This window comes from Danio aesculapii, chromosome 14 (genome assembly GCF_903798145.1).
Source record: "Danio aesculapii chromosome 14, fDanAes4.1, whole genome shotgun sequence".
Lineage (NCBI taxonomy): Eukaryota > Metazoa > Chordata > Actinopteri > Cypriniformes > Danionidae > Danio > Danio aesculapii.
The window spans coordinates 55,123,544-55,137,981 of record NC_079448.1 but is presented as its reverse complement, the minus strand read 5'-3'; positions in this window follow the sequence as shown (position 1 = coordinate 55,137,981).

Sequence of the window (14,438 nt, the reverse complement as noted above, 5' to 3'; positions counted from 1 at the left end):
GTGTGTGTGTGTGTGTGTGTGTGTGAGAGAGAGAGAGAGAGAGAGAGACTCGCGTCGCTTTTCCCTAGTTCTTCTGAGGAGCGTTGTGTGTGTGTGTGTGTGTGTGTGAGAGAGAGAGAGAGAGAGAGAGAGACTCGCGTCGCTTTCCCTAGTTCTTTCTGAGGAGCGTTGTGTGTGTGTGTGTGTGTGTGTGTGTGTGTGTGTGTGTGGTGTGTGTGTGTGTGTGTGTGAGAGAGAGAGAGAGAGACTCGCGTCGCTTTCCCTAGTTTTTCTGAGGAGCGTTGTGTGTGTGTGTGTGTGTGTGTGTGTGTGTGTGTGTGTGTGTGTGTGTGTGTGTGTGTGTGTGTGTGTGAGAGAGAGAGAGAGAGAGACTCGCGTCGCTTTCCCTAGTTCTTCTGAGGAGCGTTGTGTGTGTGTGTGTGTGTGAGAGAGAGAGAGGGAGAGAGAGAGACTCGCGTCGATCTCCCAAGTTCTTCTGAGGAGGGTTGTGTGTGTGTGTGTGTGTGTGTGTGAAAAAAGCCTTACACTATGAAGCGCGTGTGCACTGTGACTACTTTTATATAGTTGATTAGCAGCTGGGCATTTCACTCTGTCTCGTGCTGAAGCCTGTCACTGTCGACCAATCGCAGCAGGCTGTCATCGGTCCAATCAGCGCAGATTAGCTTCGCGCTGAGGAGGGGGTTGGGAACAAATGAATCGCTGATCGATTCATATGGGAGTCGTTGGGATAATTAGGTAAAAATAAATGCAGATTATAAGACCATGAAAGTGTTTTATGACCTTGCATGCATATTAGACTGTTGTTGGAGACCCTTACAACCTAAATATGACCCTATTTCATGTATAATATGGGCTCTTTAATGTCTGCCTTTATCATGTTGTGCATGATGCAACAATCATGCTTATAAATATGAACACATCTCTAGTCCTAAACTTATCCAAAGTACATCTCTTAATTACACCCACCCAATTTATTTCCTAGTGCTGGGTTGCAGCTGGAAGGGCATTAACTGTGCAGAAGCACTTCAGGGCGTCCCAAGTTCGAATCCCGGCTCGAGGACATTTCCCATCCATACCCCATCTCTCTCCCATTTCACTTCCTGTCTATAATTCTCTCCTATCTACTTAATAAAGCCAAAAATGCCCAAAAAAAATTATATATAAAAAAACTGTGAAACATATGTCGTATAGTTGGTGGTTCATTCCGCTGTGGCGACCCCTGATAGATAAAGGACTATACTGAAGGAAAATGAATGAATGACACCACATTTAAATATTTGCCTCTTACATGTTATCATGCATGATGCAACAATAACAATCATTCATTCATAAATATGAACACATCTCTAGTCCTAAACTAATTCTAATTACTCCCAATTCTAAATGACACCAAAATAAAATAAACAACATAATTTTAATGTCTGTCTTTTATCAGGTTATCGTGCATGTTGCAACAGTCATGTTTTAAATATTGATGCATCTCTAGTCCTAAATTAGTCCAGATTACACCCTTTAATTAGACCCAATTCATTTCCCAGTTCTGGGTTGCAGCTGGAAGGGCATCCACTGTGTAAAACACATACAGGAATAGTTGGCGGTTCATTCCACTGTGGTGACCCCTGATAAATAGGGTGACTAAGCCGAAGGAAAATGGATGAATGAATGAATGAATGAATTACACCCAATTCTAAATGACACCAAAAAATAAAATCTAATGTTTTAATATTTGGCTTTTATCATGTTATCATGCATGACGCAACAATCATGCTTATGAATATTAACACATCTCTAGTCCTAAACTAATCCAAAGTACATCTCTTAATTACACCCAATTTATTTCCTAGTGCTGGGTTGCAGCTGGAAGGGCATCCGCTGCGTAAAAAAAAAAAAAAGATTTATAGTTGGTGGTTCATTCCGCTGTGGTGACCCCTGATAAATAAGGGATTACGCTGAAAGAAAATGAATGAATGAATTACACTAAATTCTAAAGTACACCAAAAATAAAATAGTCCATCATATTAATATCTGTCTTTTTATTATGCATAACACAACAACAGTCATGTTTATAAATATTGACCTAAATGACTCCATAATCTAAGCCGTAAATAGTGCGCTGCAGTCTTTGTTTACGAGTCTTAAATCCTCTGGTGTCACTGTTAAAGAGCGCCACTTTCTTTTGATCTGTTTTTCTTTTATATTTGCACGTCCAATTATTTCCTCATCCGGATATTTGTAGGAGGCGCTGCATCCGTCTGATCCTCCGCTAAAAAAACGCCCTGCTGCGGTTTAAGGGCCACCAAGAAGAGGGACGGGGTGAAATAAATTTGTGCACCCTGCTGAGATGACTTTGTTTGCCTCCTCTAGGGAGAAACGCACTCGCTTTAGCATGCTGCAACACGAAATCTGGTCTTGTGTTTCCATTAAAAATGAATGAAAATAAATGAAGTGGATCAGCATATAGCTGGCTTGAATGATGGCTGGAATGGGGTCCCACGTGTACGTCTTTCGTTGTAAATAGATACGTTCTGTAAAACCCTGTTTAGATATTTACTGTCACTGTAATGCGTTTTCATGCGACTGCCGTTCTAAATCTTGAGATATAAAGCATCATGTACTCGGCGCCGCTGCAACATAATATTATTCCATATGAAATGCGATGGGAATTGCCTCATCGTGAATCTTGGATGGAGAGCATTTTCTCTTTTCACACTGCGCTGCACCTTTGATGGAGTTAAACTCGCTGCGAGTCGTGATAGCAAAAACACAAGACGATATTTCCCATTACTTCTGACACATTTCATATCGCGGCGGCCTGGATGGATGCATCACGCTGATAGCAGACTAACTAACCCTCATATCAGATGCAGAATCCATGCATTACATCACTGAGGTGTTAATGAACGCCTGCACTTGATTCAGGATCTCTTTTGTAGTACTGGAAACTTTACATAGTCGTCTCTCCTGATTTAATCCAAGCATGAATGCTCTGTTCAGACTTGTGCAGCTACTAGCTTTGCTTTTTTAAACGGCTTTAGCTAAAGATAATGCTTAAGTATTGACATTTTTCTCAATAAAACTGGACAAACTGAAAGAATGAGTCTTTTATAAAACTATACAACACTATACAACACTATACAACACTATACAACACTATTCAACATAAGATTTAATAACTAATTATTTTGGCCTTGTGCATCATAGTTTACTAGTTAATTTGCAAGATGCTACTGTTCAGGGTAACACGTTATTTTGATGGTCCATTTAAGTATTAGTAAACTGTGTGTTTAATATCTGTTTATAGTCAGATCTGAGTTTCAATAGTCATGTCAAAGCAGTTAGTAAATCAGCATACTATCATCTCAAAAACATTGCAAGAATCAGATGCTTTGTTTCCAGTGAAGACTCAGAGAAACTTGTTCATGCTTTTATCAGCAGCAGGGTGGATTACTGTAACGGCCTCCTCACTGGCCTTCCCAAAAAGACAGTCAGACAGTTACAGCTCATCCAGAACGCTGCGGCCAGAATTCTGACCAGAACCAGGAAATCAGAGCACATCACACCTGTCCTCAGGTCTTTACACTGGCTCCCAGTTACATTCAGAATAGATTTTAAAGTATTATTACTGGTCTATAAATCACTAAATGGCCTAGGAGCTCAATACATTACAGATATGCTCACTGAATACAAACCTAACAGATCACTCAGATCTTTAGGATGAAGTAAATAATAAATAATATAATAAAAGAGTTCAGTCAAAGCAGGTTGAATCGGCTTTCAGCTACTAACAGCGCCCCCTGCTGCTGGAATCAGCTTCCAGAAATGATCAGATGTGCTCCAACATTAGGCACATTCATATTAAGACTGAACACACATCTGTTTAGCTGTGCCTTTACTGAATGAGCACTGTGCGACGTCCGACAGATCACACTATTATGTTTTTCTCTTCTTTTTCATTCTTTTATAACACATTTTATCTGTTTTTATGCTTATTTATTTTATTTTATTATTATTTGTTTTTATTTCTCTTATACTTGTTTCTTTTATTCCTGTTTGTGTAAAGCACTTTGAATTGCCACTGTGTATGAAATGTGCTATAGAAATAAACTTGCCTTGCCTTGATACTGCTGCTAAACAGACATTTAACTGACTATAAGACTACATGTGACACCGACTACAACTTACACTGACCCCAACCCCAACCTAACAGTCTACTTATAATCTAATGAGAATTACATCACAGCCATATCACCCTGCAGCCCAAGACCGGTTACTCACTGAAGCTAAGCAGGGCTGAGTCTGGTCAGTACCTGGATGGGAGACCACATGAGAAAACTAGGTTGCTGTTGGAAGTGGTGTTAGTGAGGCCAGCAGGGGGTGCTCAACCTGTGGTCTGCGTGAGTTCTAATGCCCCAGTAGTAGTGAAGGGGACACTACGTTGTGAGTGGGCGCCGCCTTTTGGGTGGGACCATGTCTTAAACCGAGGTCCTGACTCTCTGTGCTTATTTAAAAATCCCATGGCACTTCTCGTAAAGAGCAGGGGTGTAACCTCGGTGTCCTGGCCAAAGTCCCTCTATCAGCCCTCACCATCATGGCCACCCAATCATTCCTATCCACCAAAATTGGCTGGTGTGTGGTGAACCGTGTCCTGTGGCTGCCGTCGCATCATCCAAGTGGAGCTGCACTCTGGTGGTGGTGTGGAAAGACCCCCCTCATGATTGTGAAGCGCTTTGCTTGTATGGCCATACACTATAAATGCGCTATATAAATACACATTACATTACATTACATTAGTTTGCATGTAGATGCAATCTAACTTAAATTCAGCTAATGGACCATCAGAATAAAGAGTGACCCTATTCAGAATAAAGTGCATCTCACTAACCCTCATAGCAGATGCAGAATTCATACATTACATCACTGAAGTGCTAATGAACGCCTGCACTTTATTCAGGATCTCTGTGTATGTAGTTGTGGGAAAAACTATTCACTCCCCCGTGCAATATTTATTCTGTAAATATTTCTTAAATATTTGAAAAATATTATATTTTAAATACATTTTTTAAACTTCAACTATGTTTATCGACCAAATAAGATTATTATTGGGCAGTACTGTGTCCTCACAGCAAGAAGGTCGCTGGTTCGAGTCCTGGCTGGGTCAGTTGGTGTTTCTGTGTGGAGTTTGCATGTTCTCCCTGTGTTGGTGTGGGTTTCCTCCGGGTGCTCCGGTTTCCCCCACAGTCCAAACACATGCGCTATAGGGGAATTGATGAACTAAATTGGCTGTAGTGTTTGTGTGTATGGGTGTTTCCCAGTACTGGGTTGCAGGATCTAAATAAAGGGACTAAGCCGAAGAAAACTGAATAAAGATTATTTATTTATTTATTTATTTTCATTTTTTTACATTGGATGTGTATAACGCCATGTGTAATTTTACTAAAGTAATTCATTCATCTAAGCTCAGTTTAAAAATGACTCCTAATAGTCTAACAGTTTGTTTAAATGACTGTATCTCTTAGCAAACAGCCTTTAAAAAATAGATCTATATGTATTGTGCTTTACCACAATAATTGTTTGTAAATGGGTTAAATAGATTAAGAGCATAAGAAAAAAAGATCTAGAGTATCTGGGCTCTTTTCTCATTAGTTTTCTGCATGACGATTTTCTGTGCAGAAAGTGTGTGTGAAGCGGTGCGTGCCCTCCCTCTCTGCTGAGAGCGCTTCAGTTCCCCCCACTGAACATCATTCTCAATTAAAACCAATGAAAAGCCTTTAAAAAGCTGAAGGCAGCAGAACATGAATTGGTTCACATCATCAAGATTGATTTGTCACTCAAAAAAGCGGTGCGTTCTCAGCCCAACAATGGTTCCTTTTGAGCACATCAAAGCTGAGTTTCCCTCAGGACACAATAGTGTGGCGCACCTGTTTTAATCTCAAAATTGCTGCTCTGATGTTTTCAGAAAACTGTCCGCCTTTGACACAAACTTCACTCTTCGCTTCATACCTTCCAGACTTTTACAGCTTCCCACATGAAAAGATACTATAGTAGTTAATACTATACTGAAGTAAAGTGTAATATACTGCATGTATTATAGTATTTGTTAATGAATGCTCCAGCATACTCTAGTCTAGTGTTAACCATAGTGAACGGATGAACTGGAAACTGATGTATTGTAGTAAAATGTATTGGGTGTAGTAAAATGTACAGTATTGGGTCTTTTATTTATATTAGTGTAGTTGTTACCATCGCAACTGTAGAAGCACCACATCAGGTTCATTATCATAGTTGTGTTACCACAGTAACTGTAGAATCGCCACAACAGGTTAGTTATCATAGTAGTGTTACCATAGCAACAACAGAATTGCCACAACAGGTTAATTACTGTAGTAGGTACTTTACCATAGCAACTATAGAATCATCACAACCAGTTAAATACTGTAGTTGTGTTACCATAGCAACTGTAGAATTGCCACAACCAGTTAATTACCATAGTAGTTGTGATACCATAGCAACTATAGAATCACCACAACCAGTAAATTACTATAGAAGTTGTTACCATAGCAAGTAGAATTGCCACAACAGGTTAATTATTGTAGTAGTTGTGTTAATAAAGCAACTATAAAATCACCACAACCAGTTAATTACTATAGTTGTGTTACCATAGCAACTATAGGATTGCAATAACAGGTTAATTACTATAGTAGTTACCATAGAAACTAAAGAATCATCACCACAGGTTAATACTATAGTTGTTACCATAGCAACTATAGAATCGCCAGAATAGGTTAATTATCGTAGTAGTTGTGTTACCATAACAACTATAGAATCGGCACAACCAGCTAATTACTATAGTGGTTGTGATTTCATAGCAACTATAGAATCACCACAACAGGTTAATAGCTATAGTTGTTGTTACCATAGTAACTATAGAATTACCACAACAGGTAAATAGCTATAGTTGTTGTTACCATAGTAACTATAGAATCACCACAACAGGTTAATATATATAGTTGTTGTTACCATAGTAACTATAGAATTACCACAACAGGTTAATATCTATAGTTGTTGTTACCATAACAACTATAGAATCGCAACAACAGGTAAATAGCTATAGTTGTTGTTACCATAGTAACTATAGAATCACCACAACAGGTTAATATCTATAGTTGTTGTTACCATAGTAACTATAGAATCACCACAACAGGTTAATATCTATAGTTGTTGTTACCATAGTAACTATAGAATCGCCACAACAGGTAAATAGCTATAGTTGTTGTTACCATAGTAACTATAGAATCACCACAACAGGTTAATAGCTATAGTTGTTGTTGCCATAGTAACTATAGAATCACGTCAACAGGTTAATAACTATAGTTGTTGTTACCATAGTAACTATAGAATTGCCACAACAGGTTACTTCAAGTAGTTTACTGATTAAACGCGGGTTAATGATATGGTTTTAATGAGTCCACCTCTCTGCTATAGATATGGTCAAATTAATTGTTAGCGACGATCATTCTTGTTTCAGTTGCTGTAGATGCGAATACAAATAGATTTTAATGTTTAACCTGCCCAGACAAATAGCACATTGGGGTGTGGGTTTTCAGCCATAATGCGATTTTCTCAGACTCTTGAACCGATTTCCTGAAAACAACAGTGCATTTCACAAAAGATGAAAGAGAAAGTACTAAACTCAATTTAACTTCAAACTTAAACCAAAGAAACCGTTTATAACAAGATTGATTTAATCTCACTAAACCATTCCATTTTAATATAAAACAAATGTGATCTGTTCCACATTGTGTACAGTAATAGTTTCTGAAGGAATGCAGACCAGAGTTTAACTCAATGCTTCATTGATCTTCATAACTCTGACAATGCAGTTTATTTGTGCTTTTTTTAAAATATGTAAATCAGAGTTCAGCCTCACCTGACAGTCAATACATAATAACTACAACAAAAACACAAATATTTAGATTTTATTTACATTTTATACTTGCTGCCTTCAGATGGAAGGATCAATTTGTCTATAAAAATGTCTAGTTTTGTGTGCTATCAAACAGGGCTGGGCGAAATAAAATCGGTATCAATATTTATTAACCGAACACCATTGTCAATATGGATTTAAAAAGATTCGGTATGAAGGCTATAGTTTCATTAAAATGTGTCTGCTAAGCGCGCCTTGAAAGCAGTGCCAAAAAGCTTAGGGTGTCAGTTTTCAATGAAGTGTGTGATTTGCGCGTGATTTGGAAGCGGCACGCACATGTTGTGCAAGTGGCGGACAAGTGACTCGCGCATTTTCCAGGCGCTTCTAGTTGAAAACATCTCAACTTTTCTGAATGCCACGAGCTCACCACGATTCATGTAAGTATACCTAACCAATCTGCTTCACACTTTGTACAGAATATACACATTTCAGTAATAACAGCAGACTGATTACCTCAGACAAACACAGCGCACCCAAACACTGCAGTGCTTTTCACTTTTCTCCATAAACTTGCATCAGAGCTGCAGCAATGATTTGTCACACTTGATGGTCACCTAGTTACAAGAGACACCAGGGGAGCGCATAGCCCATTGTAATGGTCAAGGAAACCACGTGCTCATGCTTGTCACTTCAGGTCAGAATAACAACACGTGTGAAAATGAGTGCCGGATAGCAGTTGTGAGGAGATTGTGAATAAAAAAAGGATGCAAGGATGTCGCCAGAGTGGATTTTTGGTTTCTTTTCTTGTGCACCCAGCCACTAGCTCCCCATCTGAATGAGTTTTCAGCATAGGGGGTAATCTAGTCATTCAACTTCTCAATCTGTAATGTTGCTGTATGTATTGGAATAGAACGCTCAGATTTGATTTTCATAATTTGTATTGTTTACAGAGTTTGAGGTTTACTGTATCATTATTATTCACACTTTAAAGTTTGCTTTGATTGTTCAATATTTACGCTTTACCATTGCACACACTTTGTAACATTTTATTTATCGAGTGTTTATCAAGAGTCTCATTAACACTCATGTTGATTTTATTATAAAGAGATGAGATTTAGTTTAAATATTTTCGACTGTTAAAACTATTTGCTTTAGTAATGTTGGTAAATTAAAATAGAGTGGTTAAATCCTAATATTCCTAGATGTATTGTTAAAAAATATTCAATAATTATCAATATCGAATGATATGAAACATAATATCGTGATCTTTTTTTTTTTTTTTTTGCAATATTGCCTGGCCCTACTATCAAAGCTAGCTTTAAAGCTAGCCAAAAATAAAATGCATTTGACTACACTGTAAAAGCATATCTGTTGATGAACAGTCTCGTTATTGTGTGTGTTTTGGGTTTATTTACAGCTTTGAATTGCATTATGGGATGTTGATCTCTCCTCTGTCCACTTCTGATGTTGTAAATTCAACTCTACAGTTTAACAAAGTGACTTTTACTGACATTTTAGTGGTTTGAAATAATAATATCATGTATAAGAAATAATATCTAGAGAAATAAGTCTGTAAAAGAACAGAAAATGACCTGCAGTTTATCACACGGTTTCTGTAGTGTATACAACACCAACACAGACAATATAGCACTGTACATAATAATAACAATAAAAGTCACTTTTCACTATTTTTACAGGTTAAAAGTTGTTGAAGATGGATTAATATCGCATAATGCAAATCAAAAGCAGAAATAAACTAATAAAAAGTAAAAACATGAATCACAAAATATGAAAACAAATGCTAATTTATACATATTTGTGTAGATAGATTTGTGTGGGCAAACTACATTTCCCAGAATTCTCTATGGTAGCACAAAATAAAATACACTACAAAATAATTTGCACTATGAACTACTACTAATGAACGACCTTAATCTTATTTTAGTTGCTTCATTCATTCATTTTCCTTTGGCTTAGTCCCTGATTTCTCAAGGGTCGCCACAGCGGAATGAACCGCCAACTATTGCAGATATGTTTTACACTGCGGATGCCCTTCCAACTGCAACCCCGTACTGGGAAACACCCATACACGCTCATTCTCTCTCTCACACACATATATACACTACGGCCAATTTAGTTCATCAACTCCCTTATAGCGCATGTGTTTGGGCTGTGGGGGAAACCGGAGCACCCGGAGGAAACCCACGCCAACACGGGGAGAACATGCAAACTCCACACAGAAATGCCAACTGACCCAGCTGGGGCTCGAACCAGTGATATTCTTGCTGTGGACCACAGTGCTAACTAGTGCTGTGCTGTTTTGGGGAAAATATCTAACTGCACTTTTTATGACAGATATTGCTAATTTATTTATTTATTTTTTAGTTTTGTAGTCGAGCTTCAGCTCAATAATCTGTATCGTAACTTCTTACTGCTAAAATGCAGTGAGTGTTAGTTAAAAAAAAAAGGAACTGAAAAGATATCAACTTAAACATTTATTCACATTAGTTTTTAACTATTTTAACTAAATGAAACACTCATTTTTCTCTAAAGCAAGCAGTAAACACAAATAAAATGACCTTAGCGTTCTGTAAACAAGTTGAACTCAAATTAGGGAGACAGTGTAGCTTATTATACAAAACAAAAACAATAATAATTATTAAACACTTAGCTAACTAACATGGCTGAAACAACTCTGGAATTGCTCTTTGCTGTTGCTTGCTAGATTGAGAGTCATTGGCAATACTTTCAGTTGACTTTTTAACACGACGCTCCTCATATCACCTCAAAGCCTGTGGTGCTTTTTTAGGTGCTGCTGGTTATATTTCCTCATGCTGTGGCAACAATTGTGGCAGCTCTTACAAATTACCTGATTTTGTTCCCTGTCTGTGTCATTGAAACAGAAATATTCCCATATTACGATGTCCTGTTTTCCTTTGACATTAATAATGGACCCTTTTCACAAGCCTGTTATGATGCGTTTGACAGTCATCAGCAACTTAAATCCTTCATAAATATATATATATATATATATATATATATTATTATTATTTTTTTTTTTAAAAAGCGTATGAACATTTATATGCATTTATGTATGTGTTATATCATCTTCAAACTACAAAAAGCGAATTACCGCTTGTGCAAGGCGTTTCTAATACAGCGTCTATGGGACAGGACAATAATGCAAGGCAAGTTTATTTCTATAGCACATTTCATACACAGTGGCAATTCAAAGTGCTTTAAATAAACAGGAATAAAAGACACAAGTATAAGAGGAATAAAAACAAATAATAAAAATGGTAAAAAAAAAGCATAAAACAGATAAAATGTGTTATAAAAGAAGAGAAAAACTACCACTGTTGATATCCCACCATGTCCAATTATTGGTTTATTTGGGGTTCTTCCGCCCGACCACACTTTACCCTCTCATTTTGTAGACTTTGTAGCTTTCTTAACCCTTCTGGCTAGGCGATTAATTCTTCTGAACTGGAAGAGCCCTCACCCTCCTTCTCACTCTTGTTGGATAAGAAATGTTCTTTATTTTATGAAATTAGAAAAAATTAGGTACTCTCTTCACTGAACTAGCACTATTTTTATTCATTTGTGGGAACCCCTTCGCAAATATGTCCAAACTCTTCAGCTTGACCCTGCTCCTTCTGATTGAGTCCCCACCCCCTAATGCCCAGCTTTTATGGGAAACTACTTCTGGTCAACACATTGTAGACTTGTTTTTTATGTATATAAGATTGCACTAGTGTTGTTGTTTTTTATTTTATTTATCTATTTATTTTCATTATCTTATTTTTATTTATTATTGTTTATTTATTTATATTTTTACTATTTGCTCAAAATACTCTTCAGTGTATTTGCTTATTGTTACATGTTTATGTCTTTGTAAATTTTTGTAATGTTTCACAATGTATAAATAAAACATAAAAAAAAAAAAAAGAAAAGAAGAGAAAAGCATAGTAGTGCGATCTGTGGGCCGTAGCACAGTGCTCATACAGTAAAGAATCAGCTGAACAGATGTGTTTTCAGTCTTGATTTGAATGTGCCTAATGTTGGAGCACATCTGATCATTTCTGATAGCTGATTCCAGCAGCGAGAGATGTAGTTGCTGAAGCGTGATGTGCTCTGCTTTCCTGGTTCTGGTCAGAATCCTGGCCGCAGCGTTCTGGATGAGCTGTAACTGTCTGACTGTCTTTTTGGGATGGCCCGTGAGGAGGCCGTTACAGTAATCCACCCTGCTGCTGATAAAAGCATGAACAAGTTTCTTTAAGTCTTCACTGGAAACAATCGCAATGTTTTTGAGATGATAGTATGCTGATTTACTTACTGCTTTGACATGACTACTGAAACTCAGATCTGTCTCCAGAGTCACACCAAGATTCTTGACCTTATTCTTTGTTGTTTGACCTTTAGTGCCAAGGTACACATTCACTTTGAGAAGCTCATCTCTGCTCCCAAACGCAATGAGACGTTATTCTCTTCTCTGGCTGCCGTCATCAGTCTCACACTATTTTTTTCCCCCTTTTTCTAAACGTCTTCATAACATCATTGTGGAGTTTTCCTTTTATTATTTGAGCAAATAAGATAAGATAAGATAAAAAATAAGTAGTTGTATTCTCCCTTTCCCTGAACTCTAAGTTTTCCCAACTATGACTTCTGCTACTGAGCAACCTGAAAATGTGAAAAGGGTCTATTAAGGCTTCTGAAGGGGCAAACGCCATCATCCTGCGCTTTCCTGTTTGTTATTTATTGTCGGCGCTCCACATAGTTTGGTTGCGCAATTCTAATTGAGCGGAACGAAAGTGTGCTCACTCAGTTGGCTAGTAAGACACACAGACGGCAGTCATGCGTTGGCTCTGGGCGGGGGAAATTAAATAAAACATTTCATATTGCATCCTCTTGCGACTAGCTAATCACAACGTTTCAGATTTCGATTAATCCCACAACTCTAGTGCTAACCCCTGAGACACCATTTTACTTGCTTTATTGACTACAAATGAAACCCTGAACACTAACGTCTGCTTCATCCCTCATAACTGAACCTTTTTATTCTCACAGCAGCGTTGTGTTTTGATCAAATTAATCATTATTCACTCTCAAAATCAATCGGATCCGGTTTTCAAGTCAAACTCACCGACTCGACCTGCTCGCAGCATTTAACAGTTCACTGAAGAGAGAAACTATTGATTAATAAACATTCCTCACTCGCTGAATGCATGACCTTAAAAGACTGAACACACGGAGGGGTGGAGAGCGCTTCCATCATACTTTTATATGCTTCCTTTGGGGTCTTTTTTTTCTCTTTAACCTAGACAGCCTCAGTCCTCATTCATTTACATTATATTAAAAGACGTCGCCAGGGTATTTTTCAAGAAATTCACCTTTTGTGCTGGCAGAACAAAGTGAGATCGAGCAAATGGCAATTTTCATTTCTGGCTGTGAACCGTGCCTTTAAAATGAAAAAATATTAACCATCAGCAGGAGAGAGAGAGAGAGAGAAAATCAGCTTGTGTGGAGAATGTGAATCAGCATCTTCAGGGTCAGCAGATCTCATCTACATCACAGGGAAATATTACAGCCTCTGACCAGACAGAAAGAGGGGAAAACCCTCAAGACCACCATGTGAAGGCCAGAGACTCCAAGATAATGTTTGCTCTCTCAAAAACTGCTAGCTAGACATCCTAGAGCTACATAATGTTCTCTGTGCTGTACCTGTGTTTGTGTTGTCTGTGCTGTCTCTCTCTCTGTGTGTGTGTGTGTGTGATGGTTAGCTGTGAGGGATTAGCTGACGGTCTGATGGCTGCTCGGAGGGAAGATCTGCCTCACCGGACACCAATTTTATTCCTCTGAACTGAAACTGTGCCCTCAGCGCAAGCCTACGTTCTCTCACACACTCCATCATCTCTCACACACTGTTCCCAGGTGTGCTCAGCGCTCGCACAACACACTCATTTTCTGCCTCTCAAAGCTTTTCTTCCCTTTCATCTCGCACTATTTCTGTACGACACACATTTGAATATAGTGTAACGCAAAACGCGACTCGTTTCTGTGTGGCTGCAAACTACATGTCTTTATAAAAGTCGAACATTTAAGATGCAGCTGTGATGAAAATCCTCTTTTGTAAGCTGTTTGGACAGAAGTGTGTGTAGTATAGTGTGATCACAGTCATATTGAGGTGAATGAAACACAACAAGTCTAGTTTTTTTTAATTTCCTGATGTTAAAGGGCACATAGTTGACCTCTTTTTTCTGATTTAATATTAATATTATGGTTCTTCATGTTGGGGGCGTGTCATGTTGGGGGCGTGTCCACAGTTCGCTGATTTATGGGTGTGTTGCTTCACATGTAGACTTGTTTCGGCTTCCCGCCCAAAGTATCAAGGGGGCGGGGCCATGAGCTCACCCGCTCTGTGTTTGCAACAGAGTTTGACAGGCAGACTGAGAGAAGGAGCAGGAGTGAGATAATCCGCATTCAGTTGTACATGTACGACTCGGACACAGACCAA